The sequence below is a fragment of the Xyrauchen texanus genome, chromosome 11 (assembly GCF_025860055.1).
Source record: "Xyrauchen texanus isolate HMW12.3.18 chromosome 11, RBS_HiC_50CHRs, whole genome shotgun sequence".
In the NCBI taxonomy this organism is placed as follows: Eukaryota; Metazoa; Chordata; class Actinopteri; order Cypriniformes; family Catostomidae; genus Xyrauchen; species Xyrauchen texanus.
Window position 1 is genome coordinate 12283787 of NC_068286.1, and position 14789 is coordinate 12298575.

General features: G+C 45.7%; 1 pseudogene; it reads left to right on the forward strand.

Annotated features, from left to right (window-relative positions):
• The first annotated feature begins 8193 nt into the window (after positions 1-8193).
• Positions 8194-13615, forward strand: LOC127652109 (5-hydroxytryptamine receptor 4-like; annotated as a pseudogene).
• The last annotated feature ends 1174 nt before the right edge of the window (positions 13616-14789 follow it).

Consider the following 14789-nt stretch of genomic DNA (forward strand, 5'->3'; position numbering starts at 1 on the left):
ATGTTTAAGATAAGGAGAGTTTTATTTAAAATTTTTATGGGACAGCTGAGCGTTCTGTTATGGTGATGAACTTGGTCAACAATTGACACTAGTCTTTGTTATACACTTAGGATTAGTCAGTGTATACATCTTTTGGGGTTGAGTTTAATTGTTCATGTTAGAGATAAGAAAGGACCTCACACATGTACGTGAATCTATTTTACTCAATGTTCCTTTCCATGTATCTTTCAGCAGTTTTCTCAGAACATTGTCTTGATGCTTACGGACACGTACAAAGTGTGTCTGCACAGGATGTTCTTAAAGATCACCTGCTGAGTGTTCAAAGGAATTGTGTTTGTTACTGTGTGCATGTCTGATAGGTTATTTGTCTGAGCAAATGATGACTGCAGTCCTAACCTCTTGGATTCATCATTTTAAATAAACTAAGAGGAACACATACTTATATTGCTAAAATTTAGCAGACAGGATTTCTGCTTTTCCAATGTAATTTTGTATGTAAATTGCAATCTAAAATGCGTTTTTGAAAAACTCCCTTTTTCAGTGGACGTATTTGCCCCTGCCCTTACCAATCCGTTTTCATTTAAAAACTCTATTTTCAGTTTCCTAATGTCATCGTTTTCCAAAGTTAGCATTATGGAGAGCATTTTCGAAAGAACCCATTGGGGTAAAAGCAGTACAAAATCAAAACGTTATCAAACAAAAATGTACTAGGCCATGTCCTCACTAACATTCTTTCATTTTAAATGAAATTTTCATTGATTTTCATTTCATTGACAAAACATTGAGTTTTCCAAAGTATGTAGTTTTGTAGAGAGTTTTCAAAAGTCTACATTTTTGGTGGAGGAAAACACTGTTCTAATATGGATGAGAAACATAAACATTGCTAAATTAATGCGTTTTCAAAATGAAAAAAAATGATTGTGGATGTGGCCTCTGTTTTCTGTTGAACAAAAGTGTAGGCCATATCAGAGATTATGTAGCAGAGATGGGCCACTTCTATTAAAATGAATGGGATAAATTGGAACTCTCAACCAAGGAGGAGCGCCCAACGGACAACAGATGTAGAAAAGAAGTGTCAACTTACAGATAAAAGAGCCCTTCACCTTTTAGATACTGACATTACCTGTTAATCAACTCTTGAACGCGCATGTGCATTAGCGATGCAAGCCGGAAAAATAGAATTTTTTAGTGTACTAAGAAAGAATCACAATTTATTATACCAGTATTGTCAGATTTTATTGCTGATTTGAAATATATTCTTCAATTGTAATCTTGACCAACCGTTTTTGAGATTTCGGTCTTTCCCAATTCAAGTAGATTTCCCATCACTGTCATGATGGGAAATAGCCTCCAGAGAGTGTTCCAAAGATGGCCGCCAGTGGACTGACTTGCTAAAAAAAACTTTAGCCATATCCACATTTTCAATAATATTTCGTTTAGTCATTATTTTCCAAAGTATACAGTTATGAGAGTGTTTTTGAAAGCTTCTGTTGTTGGTAGACGAAAACTCCATTCCAATGTAGAAAAAGCTTAGCAAAATCAATATGTTTTTAAATGACAGGTATTTGGCCACACCCACACTAATCCATTTTCATTTAAAAACTGCGGTTATGGAGAGCATTTCAACAAACTCTCTGTTCTCTTACGAGAGGTTCTCTCGTATTGCGTAAGCTAGCTTACGCTACGGGAAAGATTCATCTTTTCTGAGATATTGAAGCCAAAAAATTATCCTTAATTTTTGTATCCATTGTCAACGCAGTGCGGCAGCTGCAGACCTTGAGCGGGCTAGCTAGCGAGCTCATAGGTTGCTCTGCGGCAACTGCTGCAGCCTATAGACGAGCTTGGGCGAACTCGCATCCAATGAGAGGCGTCCGGCGCTCACTGCAACAAAGCCCGCCAAAATGGGCGTGACTAGAGTGCATATAAGCGTAGTTCAGTAGGCTGGAACCCTGATTTTCATCTCTTCGGCGAGCTCTTTGCATCTCTGAACTGGAAGCGCGTCGCCGTTCGAGGGGCATCAAGCAAGCGTGGACAGCGCTCGAAGAAGCCGGCCGTCTTCGCCACCTTCAGCCGTCCTGCGAGCTACGCCATCCGGCGACGTATCCTTTTAAAGCAAGCTAGTTCTTATGAACTTCACAAAAAGTACTGAGCGTCTTTTTAAAGATGCCTCGCTCCACTTGCGCCTCATGCGCGCCCCTCTCAGCACCGGAGACCGCCACGTCATCTGCGCTCTCTGCCTGGGACTGGGGCATGCAGAGCTCGCCCTCGCTGAAGGCGGATGCGATCTCTGCGAGGAGCTTCCGATGTCGACCCTGCGGGCTCGACTTCGAGCGCTCAGGACCGAAGCCGCCGCGCGCCCTCCATTCAGCCGCGCAGTAAAAGCGCCGCTCTCAAAGGCTGCCGGAACCAGTGGTAGAAGCGATTGCCTCGCCGGAGCCCCTCCCTCGAGCATCGCCTTCACCCTCCCGCCCACTCGGGATCGCGCAGTTGCCGCCGGCGGCTGCTCTGCTGCCATCTCGGACGAAGAAGCGGAGGATAAGGGCTGTTCCATCATGGCTTCGGACAGCGAGGAGTGGTCAGGCTCACACGCCTCCTCCTCGGCCCAGGAATCCAGCAGGACCAGCGCCGGGTCGAGGGGAACTAGCGCCTCCTCACACAGGCCGTCGACCGCCTCAGGCTCGAGTGGTCACCGCCCCTGAACAGGCTCCCAACAGACTCCACGCCGCACCTTTGCCCGCCCTCCGCGAGATGGCGGTCTAAGCTGGTGCTCCCGTCTAAGGCCTGCAGAACTACTTCCGCCTGTGTTGGCGCGCCTATACCGCCGCCCGGCCAAGCGCATCTGCTCTGCATTCCATGGCCGTCTTACAGACAGAGGCTGTTTCAGATCTGACTAGCCGACTTGGGAGAAGCTGAGCGCACTACGTGCGCTCTCTCTGTCCGGTCTCTTCGGTTCCGCGGTGAGTGGCATTGTTGACCGTTTCCGAAGCCCAAGCCATGAATCTCTTTCTGCCTCGTCGCGCTATCTCCTCTGCAGGCCGCCCACGTGACCAGCCTCCTGCACGAGCCTCTTCACAGCGCCCAGCTCAACAAGCCAGACTTCTCAGCGTCGACAGGGCGGCCGCCCTCGATCAGCGCTCAGACAGCCGCCCCCTGCGGGCCTCGGCCTAAGATTGTACTGAAACCTGAGCAACCGAAGTCCTCCTAGCGTTGTTGAGAAACGACGGCTCAGTCCGCCACGGCCGGACCACCGTCAAAGCTTCAGCCCCTGTCAGTCCCCTTCTCTCAGGCTACTGCAGTGGTGGATTCAGCAGCCAACAAGCCGGTGATACTACCCGTTTGCCTGCACTCAAGCGCCGTTTTCACGGCGACCAAAGAAATCTTGTAAAGAGTAAACATGCCTTATGTGTAGAAAATGTGCCCACAATCCAGTGCTCACCCCTACACACAAGCATTACACATCCCGTGTCCCTATCAGAGCACACTCACATAAGCGGTTACGACCGGCTCGAGTGTTAGAGTTAATAACGCGCCCACGAGCCCGTCGCGCACGCCCTCCTCTGCCCGCTCTGTCACACGGCCAGCTGTATGTAAGTCCCGTACGCCCCTGTCAGTCCCCTTCTCTCAGGCTACTGCAGTGGTGGATTCAGCAGCCAACAAGCCGGTGATATTACCCGCTTGCCTGCACTCAAACGCCGTTTCCACGGCGCCCAAAATAAAGCCTTATGTGTAGAAAATGTGCCCACGATTCAGTGTTCACCCCTACACACAAGCATTACACGTCCCGTGTCCCTATCAGAGCACACTCACATAAAGCGGTTACGACCCGCTCGAGTGTTAGGGTTAATAAACGCACCCACGAATCCGTGCGCGCGCCCATTCTCTGGCCGCTCTGTCACACGACCAGCCTTATGTGTAGAAAATGTGCCCACGATCTAGTGTTCACCTCTACACACAAGCATTACACGTTCCGTGTCCCCATCAGAGCACACTCAAAAGCGGTTACGAACCACTCGAGTGTTAGAGTCAATAAATGCGCTCACGAATACGTCGCGCGCCCATTCTCTGCCCGCTCTGTCACACGGCCAGCAAACACTTCTCTGTATGTAAGTCCCGTGCCCGTGGCTATGCTTGCGCATCACTTAACAGACGTGACTCTTTCCCCATTCACCTCAATCGGAAGTCACTCACAGAACAGCCTGTCCATGCTGTCTGCGAGCAGTCCAGCATAAGCACAGTAAGCGCGCTCACACATTCTGTTCAGCGCGCTGTGTGCGGCAATCAGAGCGATTTGGCCATTCACCCTCTAACATTACGCTTCAAAGCGTGGGAAGATATTCAGGGATATCCGAATGGGTGTTAAGCACAATAAAACAGGGCTATTTGCTACAGTTCGATCGCCGTCCTCCTTGCTTCAGAGCGCGGCTCGAAACTACTTTGAACACGGAAGCAGCGTGCATGCTTCGTTCAGAAATAGCAAACCTTCTGTGCAAAAGGGCCATAGAGAGATGCCGCCTCCCTGAGCGAGTCGGGGTTTTACAGCCGTTATTTTCTTGTCCCCAAGAAAGACGGCGGCCTCAGACCAATATTAGATCTCAGGGTTTTGAACAAAGCGCTTGCAAAAGACCGTTCAAAATGCTTACAACCAGCAAACTCCTCGCGCATGATGCGCCAGGGAGACTGGTTTATTTCTCTCGATCTGAAAAATGCATACTTTCAGATTCAGATAAATCCCGTCACAGGCCATTCTTGAGATTCAGCCGACGGCCAGGTTTATCAATACACCGTCCTTCCGTTCGGCCTGTCCTTAGCACCCGTACTTTCACGAAGTGCATGGGCCTGGCGCTCGCACCCCTCGCGGAGTCAGGGTTTGCGAATTCTGAACTATTTGGACGATTGGCTGATTTTGGCACAATCACATACGGAGCTTCTGTCTCACAGGACAGTTCTCCTCAGTCATCTGAACAGTTTGGGCCTTGCAGTCAATTGGACCAAGAGCTCACTACAGCCCAGTCAGGCAATTTCCTTCCTTGGAATAGAACTAGACTCAGTGGCAATGACGGCTCAGCTTATCTACACAGCGCGACGCCGTGTGCAGCGACTAGCCGCGTCATTTCAGATGAACAGCCTCACACCTCTGAAGAAATTTCAGAGAGTGCTAGGCTACATGGCCTCAGCCGCAGCAGTACTTCAGCTGGGTTTACTGCACATCGCCCGCTTCAGCATTGGCTAAACACCCGGCGTCTCGCCGGGCTTGGGCCACAGGCCGCCAGCCCATCAAGGTGACTCAGACCTGTATTTCAGCTCTGCAGCCCTGGACAGTGGCCGAATGGTATCAGCGGGGAGTGACAATGGGAGCTGTATCTCGCCGAAAAGTCATCTCGACAGACGCGTCCAACACGGGTTGGGGCGCGGTCTGCGAGGGCTCTCCGGTTTTCGGCCTATGGTCAGTTCAGGAAAAGCTCCTTCACATAAATTGTCTGGAAATGATAGCGGTCGAGTATGCGCTCGTGTGCTTTCTCCCGGTCATTCAGGGTCACCACGTCCTGGTCCGTTCGGACAACAGATCTGTGGTATCCTACCTAAACCGTCAGGGCGGTGTCAGATCCAGGAACCTCTTCCATCTGACGAAACGCATACTGAGTTGGTCCCAGTGCCACCTGCGCTCGCTGAGGGCGACGCGCGTGCCAGGCCACCTGAGCGACGGCCCGGACAGACTGTCCAGAGACAATATTCCCCAGGGGAATGGTCCCTGCACGCTCAAACAGTCCAGACGTTATGGCAACTATTCGGCAGAGCGGAGATAGACCTCTTTGCATCCAAAGAGAACTCTCACTGCCCAATATTTTTCTCGAAAGCAAGGACGCGCTGGCCCAGGACTGGCCCAGGCGCCCGCTTACGCCTTCCCTCCCGTCTCGCTATTGCCACAGGTAATGCAGAGGATCAGGAAGCAGCGTCACTCGGTGCTCCTCATAGCCCCGCGTTGGGAGAATCAGACATGGTTCCCGGAGCTTACGCAGCTGTCACTGACAGCGCGTGGCCCATCCCAGTGAGAGCAGATTTCCTCTCTCAAGCTTGCGGCACAATTTGGCATCCCCACCCAGAGCGCTGGGCGCTGCATGCGTGGGTGATCAACGACTACCCGTCGCTCTGCCAGAAGGAGTAATAAACACCATCATACACGCTAGAGCCCCTTCCACGAGAAGACTCTATGCGTCAAAATGGTCTGTGTTCTCAAAATGGTGCACCGACCGAGACCTGGACCCGCGGACATGTGGGGTGTCGTCAGCTGCTCGTATTTCTACAAGAGCTGCTGGATAAGGGCAGATCCCCATCCACGCTCAAAGTGTATGTGGCGGCCGTTGCGGCGTTCGCTGAACCCCTGCACGGCCAGTCATGGGGTAAAAACGAGCTGGTCATCCGCTTCCTCAGGGAGCTAGAAGGATGAACCCCCGCGCCCCCCATCGGTTCCTATCTGGGATATTTCTATAGTTCTCGAAACTATGAAAGCCCCCTTTCGAACCACTTCAATCCGTGGATTTGAAATACCTTTCACTCAAAACCGTTTTTCTGACTGCCCTGTCATCAGTCAAACGTGTGGGAGACCTTCACGCGCTGTCTGTCAGCGCTGCGTGTCTTGAGTTTGGACCAAGTGACTCCAAGGTCATTTTAAAGCCTAGACACGGCTATGTTCCCAAGGTGATCGGTACTCCTTTCAGAGCACAGGTCATTTCCCTATCGGCGCTGCCAGCACTCCGTTAGCGAACGCGACGCCAATCTCCTTTGCCCGGTCAGAGCACTGAGATTGTATACTGCGCGCTCCGCCGCTTTCAGACGCTCTGAGCAGCTTTTCGTTTCGCTCGAGGGCGCACCAAAGGTCTCACCGCCTCGAAACAGACACTATCTAGATGGATAGTGGACGCTATTGCTGCTACATACGCGTCAAAAGACCTGCCATGCCCGTTGGGCATTAGGGCTCACTCCACTAGAGGCATGGCATCCTCGTGGGCATGGTCCAGCGGGATTTCCATTCACGACATATGTGTGGCAGCGGGATGGACTTCCCCTCCACCTTTGTCAGATTTTACAATATGGAAGTGCCCGCTCTGCAGGCAAAACTACTAGCAGTTTAATACGCTACAGCTCACCTGGTGAGCTGCACTGATGGGACACATTCCACACAGACCGGCACCGCCGCTCTGTCGTTCCCTTCCCACTATGTGCTTATGTATTACACAATCAATGACCCGCATTCTTGCCGGCCAAATATTATTTCCCCACTCATAAGGGCTCCCACGGGTCCCCCTTAATTCCCTGGTGCTCATACAGTGGATGCTTGGCGCACGGCGTTGACAATGGGTTCCCGTGAGCGTAAGCTAGCTTACGCAATACGAGAGAACCTCTCGTAAGAGAACGTATCGGTTACCTAACGTAACCTCGGTTCTCTCTAGATGAGGGAACGAGTATTGCGTAGCCGGCCGTGCTTCGCGCCACTGGCGACTTTTCGCTTCAGTCAATGAAAACCATGGTTCCAGCCTACGAACTACGCTTATATGCACTCTAGTCACGCCCATTTTGGCGGGCTTTGTTGCAGTGAGCGCGGACGCCTCTCATTGGATCGCGAGTTCGCCCAAGCTCGTCTATAGGCTGCAGCAGTTGCCGCAGAGCAACCTATGAGCTCGCTAGCTAGCCCGCTCAAGGTCTGCAGCTGCCGCACTGCGTTGACAATGGATACAAAAATTAAGGATAATTTTTTGGCTTCAATATCTCAGAAAAGATGAATCTTTCCCGTAGCGTAAGCTAGCTTACGCAATACTCGTTCCCTCATCTAGAGAGAACCGAGGTTACGTTAGGTAACCGATACGTTTTCTGTGGAGGAAAACACTGTTCCTATGTGGATGAGAGACATAAATGTAGCAAAATCAATCAATTTTCAAACAAAAACACACTAGTGTGGAAATGGCCTGATACACAGAGAAAACTACATTCTAAAAGAATTTAATTTTTTTTGTGATAGTGGCAGGGAAAAGAAAAATACCAAGCAGTTCCTTCCTCTGTCATGCGTTCCCATTGGTGTTAATTAAATTTTTATTGTTACTGAAGTAAAACCCTTCTTCTGCACTTGCCTTTTTTTTTCCCCTCTCTGCCAAACATCCCCAGATGTTGTTTTCAGTTTCTTTCACGGGCATAAGGAACATGACTGTCATTCGCAGGAAAATTACACTCCCTTCTGCTTGGCTGGATCTGAGAGAATTCATTGTGGTTGTGTTTACATTTTCATTTGACATGAAGTAAGTGCAATGAATGATGTATTCCCTACATCTGAATTATGTCATTTTTTTTTCAAGTATTTTATTCATTAGTGTTATAACTAATACACCAGGGTCAGAATCAAGGGGAACCCTGAAAAAATAATTCCACCACCAAAAATTACAAAAACGTATGTGTATAAATGCCCTCGTAATGAATGCTTCTACATTTTATTTGTCACATCTGATATAGTTTTTACAATTATAGTCCTAATTATACATATTTGAGTTGATTTTAAGAGGTAATACATTTTTATTAATGAACTTGTTGTTTTAAATGGTTAGAAAAAAGATATATGCCCTCATGAAAATACAAAAATACCTCTACAAATCAAATCATTAACAAATCAAATTCAAAGTGTGAATATTGCCTTAATAAAAATGAAGGTAAGTTCTGACACACAGGTATTACAAAAATACTTATCAGATTGCATGCATTCAAAACGTATTTTTTGTTTTTGCCCACATGCCAACAGGGACAAAGTTGAACTCTAACAATGCTGATGGCATTTTAGGTATACACATTAGATATTATCCCAAGGTTACAATGGGGCACGCTGCAGGGATACCATTTTTGGCACAAGGTTAAGTTGAGAGGCTATTTAATATTCTTGGAAGATGGCCAGATCAAAAAGATTACAAATATTATGGAAGATTTGGCTTTTCCCAGCCTTATAGGAGTTACAGGGGCAGTTGTCACTTAGCAAAATTATTAATGGTGAAATCGAAAGATTATTATTCTGTATTGAATTTTTTTGGCCTAATTTCTCAGTATATGGCAATAAAAGCTCAACAAAGGTCACACAACCATATTTGTCCATTTAGTCTTCTAAAAAGTTTATTTTAAAAACAGGATGATGTTAGAGCAAGCAAAACATTTACAGAGCCAACAATCATGAGATAAATCTTGAATGCATTTGTCTCATTTATCACCAGGTTGAAAAGCATGGCAAACTCCTCAGAATGGACGGAAGCGAGCAACATTTCACTCGACTCTGACTTTGAGCTCTGTGCCACGTTGAGAGGCTCTGGTTCCCGAGTCACCCTCTATGTCTTCATCATCGCTGGGATCATCTCCACCGTTGTTGGCAACTTCCTGGTGATACTCACCATTGCTTACTTCAAACAGTTGCAGTCTCCCACTAACTATTTTGTCATGTCTCTGGCTGTCGCTGACTTCCTGGTGGGGTTGGTGGTCATGCCGTACAGTATGTTTAGAACAGGGGAAGGATGCTGGCATTTTGGCCCTACCTTTTGCCACATTCACTCCAGCTTGGACGTGATGCTCTGCACGGCCTCTATCTTCCATCTGAGCTGCATTACCTTTGACCGCTACTAAACTGTCTGCAATCCCTTGGTATATTCCCTGTGGCCTTACTTTGAACTTTCGCTGCCTTGAGACTGTTGCGATCCTGGATCCAAGAAGCATGGCTTTAAGGTACACTGCACACCAGTTGCTGAACTTAAAACAAAACTACTACTTACAAAAAGATGTTTATGCACTCTGTCGAAACGCCGGTCTGCTGAGACGAAGACGGTACATTCATCGGAGTTTTGGCCGTAGATATGACCTCTTTCCTTTTAGCAACATCTGCGTGCCAATGTGTTGGCGTCATGCTAAAAGCGTGTCTCGTACTGGTGCAGTCCTGAGTAATCTATCCTCGTTTGTTCGGTCGGAGTTGCACTCTGTGATGTACCAAAGCCCCGTGAATGTTGGGTTGTTTAATGCACGCTCAGTAAACAATAAAGCCCTGCTTTTATCAGACATTATCGCAGAGCGAAAACTGGACCTATTGTTTTTAACTGAAACATGGCATAAACAAAATGACGGTCTCCTCTTCAACCAGATCACTCCTGAGGGGTATGGACTGTTTGATTTACCGCGATCTACTGGTTGAGGTGGTGGAATTATTGTGGTTCATAATCTGCAATCTAACATCAGCGCCGTGAGTGTACCACAGTTCTCATCTTTTGAATGCCTTGTTTTAAATATTTCTGCTCCAAAGGCAATTACCATCGCTACTGTCTATCGACCACCAAAGGCAAATGAAGCTTTTATGACTGACTTTGCTGACTTGTTGTCAATGTTGTGTTACAAATTTGAGAGAATCCTCATTCTAGGGGATTTCAACATATACATTGATGAAAATGACTGTGCGATGGCAAAAGACTTCCTATTTCTATTAGACTGTTTTAATCTTAAACAGTTTATCAGTGGTCCTACACATAACAAAGGTCATACATTAGACCTTGTGATTGCAAACCAAGCAATTATATCACATCAGTGCACAGTTGATATTGGTCTTTCTGATCATCTGGCAATCTTTTTAATATGGAACTGCCTTTTCCTTCTACGTCTTCTTCACATTCTGTTCATTTTCGTAAATGGAAATCAATTAATCCGTCAGATTTTGCAGACTCTGTTGTTTCCTGTCTTAGTGGTCCACAGTCATCTCATCTGGAAGATAAGATTTTACATTTGAATGCTGTTCTTGCCTCTAATTTTGATTCTTTTGCTCCCTTGAGGTCACGCAGAGTCTCTTTTTCTCGTTATGCCCCATGGTATAATGATGACCTGCGCTTTAAGAAAAAAGCTTGCCGTAAAATGGAGCGTAAGTGGCGTAACTCGGGCCTGAATGTATTTTACCAGGCTTGGAAAGATCACTTGGCGGAATATAGATCTGAAATTGAGTCTGCTAGGTCTGTTTATTTTTCCCAGATAATTGATGATAATCTAAGTAATCCAAGACATCTATTTCATACTATAAATAGGCTTCTTACAGCCAATGTTGGCATCTCTCTGCCTGTTTCAAATCAGGTGTGTAATGATTTTCTCAATTTTTTAGCTCTAAAATTGAAAATGTTTACAAAATGATTCATGCTATACCGGTTTCCTCTTCTATACTACGCTTGCCTTCTTTCTTTGGCACATCCTTTACTATCTTTTCTGAAGTTGACTCTGAGCTGCTTACTAGGGTGGTAACAGGTATGAAAGTTACCAATTGCATACTTGATCCCTCCCTACAAGCCTGTTTAAATCCTGTTTTGATTCATTGTGTCCAGTTGTTCTTGGCATTGTCAATGAATCTTTGTGTTCTGGTGTTGTCCCTGCAGCATTGAAAACTGCTGCTGTAACGCCTGTTCAAGAAGCGTGATGCAGAGTTGGATAACATAAATAACTATCGCCCTATATCAAATCTTCCTTTTCTGGCAAAAATTTTGGAACGTGTTGTGGCTTTGCAGCTACATAGTCATCTCTCAGTAAATAATCTTTTTGAGCCCCTTCAGTCTGGTTTCGAAAATTTCATAGTACTGAGACAGCCTTGGTTAAGGTCACCAATGACCTGTTAATAGCCTCAGATTCTGGTTCTCTTTCCATTCTTATCCTTCTCGATCTTAGTGCCGCTTTTGATACTGTTAATCACAATCTTCTACTAAACCGTCTGGAAAATGTCTTTGGTGTTTCTGAGACTGTATTAACCTGGTTTAGATCTTATCTCTCGCATCGTAAACAGTTTGTTTGTATGAATGGTTTTCGGTCTGAGATTGGTTCTGTCCGTACGGGTGTTCCCCAAGGTTCAATTCTTGGTCCCTTACTTTTTAGCATTTACATCTTTCCACTCGGACTGCTACTAAGATCACTTGGACTTAATTATCACTGTTATGCAGATGACACTCAGATTTATATTCACTCTAAGCCTGGTCAAAATCTGGATGTTCTTTTTTAACACACTGTATTTCTGAGATAAAAACATGGATGTCTCAAAATTTTTTGTGTCTAAATAATGATAAGACTGAGTTCTTGCTTATTGGCACTCCTCATCAGCTTCAGTAAGGCTGGTTCACTAATTCTGAACATAGATGGGACTGACTTGGAGGCACAGACTAAGTTAAAAAACTTGGGAGTTATATTTGATTCTAGTCTGTCCTTCGACTCTCATGTGCGGTACATTGTTAAGAACTCTTATTTTCATCTCAGAAATATTGCCAGACTTCAGCTCTATGTTATCCCTCTCTGTGACTGAAAGGCTTATCAATACTTTAGTTTTTCTCGCATTGACTATTGCAATGCACTTCTTGCTGGAGTTCCAAAAACCACACTGAACAAATTACAATGTGTTCAAAATTCTGCTGCTAGGATCTTGACTGGAATCAGAAGAAATGAGCATATTACACCTATTTTAAAGTCTTTGCACTGGCTCCGGTCAAGTTCTGAGTCGATTTTAAAATACTTATGCTCACATATAAGGCACTGCATGGTCTGGCACCGCAGTATTTGTCTGCGCTTTTAACTTTATACACACCCAAGCGTCATTTACGCTCTTCACAAGCTGGTCTATTGGCAGTCCCACAGACTCGGTTGCGTACTGTAGGGGATAGGGCTTTCTCATCCTATGCTCCTAGACTTTGGAATGCACTCCCTTCAAATATTAGAGATGCACAGTCTTTAAGTAATTTCAAATCTTTATTGAAAACGCATTTTTTTAGGCTAGCTTTTATTTGACTTTTATTTTATTGTATTTTATCTTGTTTTTTTTTTTTTTTTCTGTGATGTATTTTTGTTTTGCTTGTTTTATTATGTAAAGCGCCTTGAGAAGCTGCTTTAAAAGGCTTATATAAGAATAAAGTTATTATTATTATTATTATTATATTCATTTAAGATGTCCCATAAACGTGTGGCTCTGCTTATTGTGGTTTGCTGGGCCATGCCTTTATTGATCTCATTTGGTCCTATCCTCCTTGGGCTGCACAAGCTTGGTGTAGATGATCCTTTACCTAAGAACATGTGCGTTTTCTTGGTGAACCACATTTATGCTGTCATGGCCTCCCTTGTTGCGTTCTACCTGCCGATGGTGACCATGCTGGTGGCCTACTGGAAGATATATAAAGCAGCCAAGCGGCAGGCTATGCAGATATGTGCCATGCAGGTACAGATGGCTGCAGGTGTGGGCAAGGACTCAAGTAAGAAGCAAAAACAACGCAAATCTATAAGGAGGGAAAGGAAAGCGGCCAAAACACTAGGCATCATAATGGGAGTTTTCCTTCTCTTCTGGCTCCCCTTCTTTACTGTCAATATTGTTGATTCTTTCATTGAGTATGACACTGCTGGTGTGATATGGGATGTGTTCCTGTGGTTGGGATACATCAATTCCTCTCTAAACCCTTTCCTCTACGGTTTCTTTAACCGCTCTTTCCATAGTGCTTTCCTAATGATCATGGGCTGCAGAATAGGTCTGCCTGGCTCAGCCCAAAGAATGGACCTCTCTCACTTGAAAAAAGATGCCATTGAGAGCACTGAGATCCAGTAGACCATAGCAGCAGTTTATTTGTATTAGTAAAATGTCTGTACCTGTGCTCCTCCAAGCATTGCTTGTTCACAAGTTTGAAGTGGCAGTAAGACTCGCCTGCAAATGCAGTAACCACGGAAAAAGTGAAACTAAGAAAAATGGCTTCAACATTTTTTGATTGTCCAGCCAAATGTGTATAGAGTGCAACAGTGCTCTCTTTTTCAGGCGTTTTTGTCCTGGAAATGTAAGCGCAGCATAGTTCGAGAAGACTAGTGGAAGACTAGCAGCTGTTCATCATCACACCATTAGCTGGGTAATTCCCAGCCAATCACATGTAAGCCATTGCTTTATAAGTCTGTTCATAATCTATCACATTGCTGTTTCAGTGTGCTAACACGGCAACCTCCACCTCCCCACCACCATCAGTTGAGTCCTATCCTGCACGGGGTAGGCTCCTCGCCCCTGCCTCCTATTTCCGGCAGGATAAGACGGTTCTGAGTACTACAACTTCTGACCACCTGACGGGGCCTACGCCAAAGAGAGACATTACTTTTCTGTTTTATATTTATCAAATAAATGTCATCTTCAATTTCACGCAAGTCTGCGAGTCTTCCTGATAGACGTATTTCTACTGTTAATTTCTTCCAAAGGGTTTTTCATAGGCCTTGTTCAGACTGCCACTAAAAATCAGATTTTTTGCATATCCAGATTGTATCCAGATGAGTTTTTGATAGTCTGGACTGCAAAAAAACTTTTTGTGAATCTGATTCAAACCACATCGGGAGGTGGTTTCAAATGCGATTGAAATCTGATTTTTTCAGATGCGTCTTAGTACGGACGCTCGTGCTGCTCAATTCGGATCTCAAATTATCTTTTGCGTCACTCTTAACACGACACACAACAATGACATAAAAAATCGGTGACTGCAGCATGGAAAATCACAATATTTCTCTTCCGTCACTGAGTTTTTCTTGTGCGATGGAGGAGTTCTGCACCGTGACTGGACAGGGCGCATATTTGGAGAGCAAGATGATGCACCTCCATTTTCCCCAAATCTGTTTTGAAAGCATCGTCTCGTGGGTATACCTACGTCATTACCGATGCAACCCATGCAGATAGGTTGGTTATGTCTGAACGAGCAAATCTGATTTGATCACTTGCAAATAATAGTGTGGATAGTCTGCCTGCAGAACAT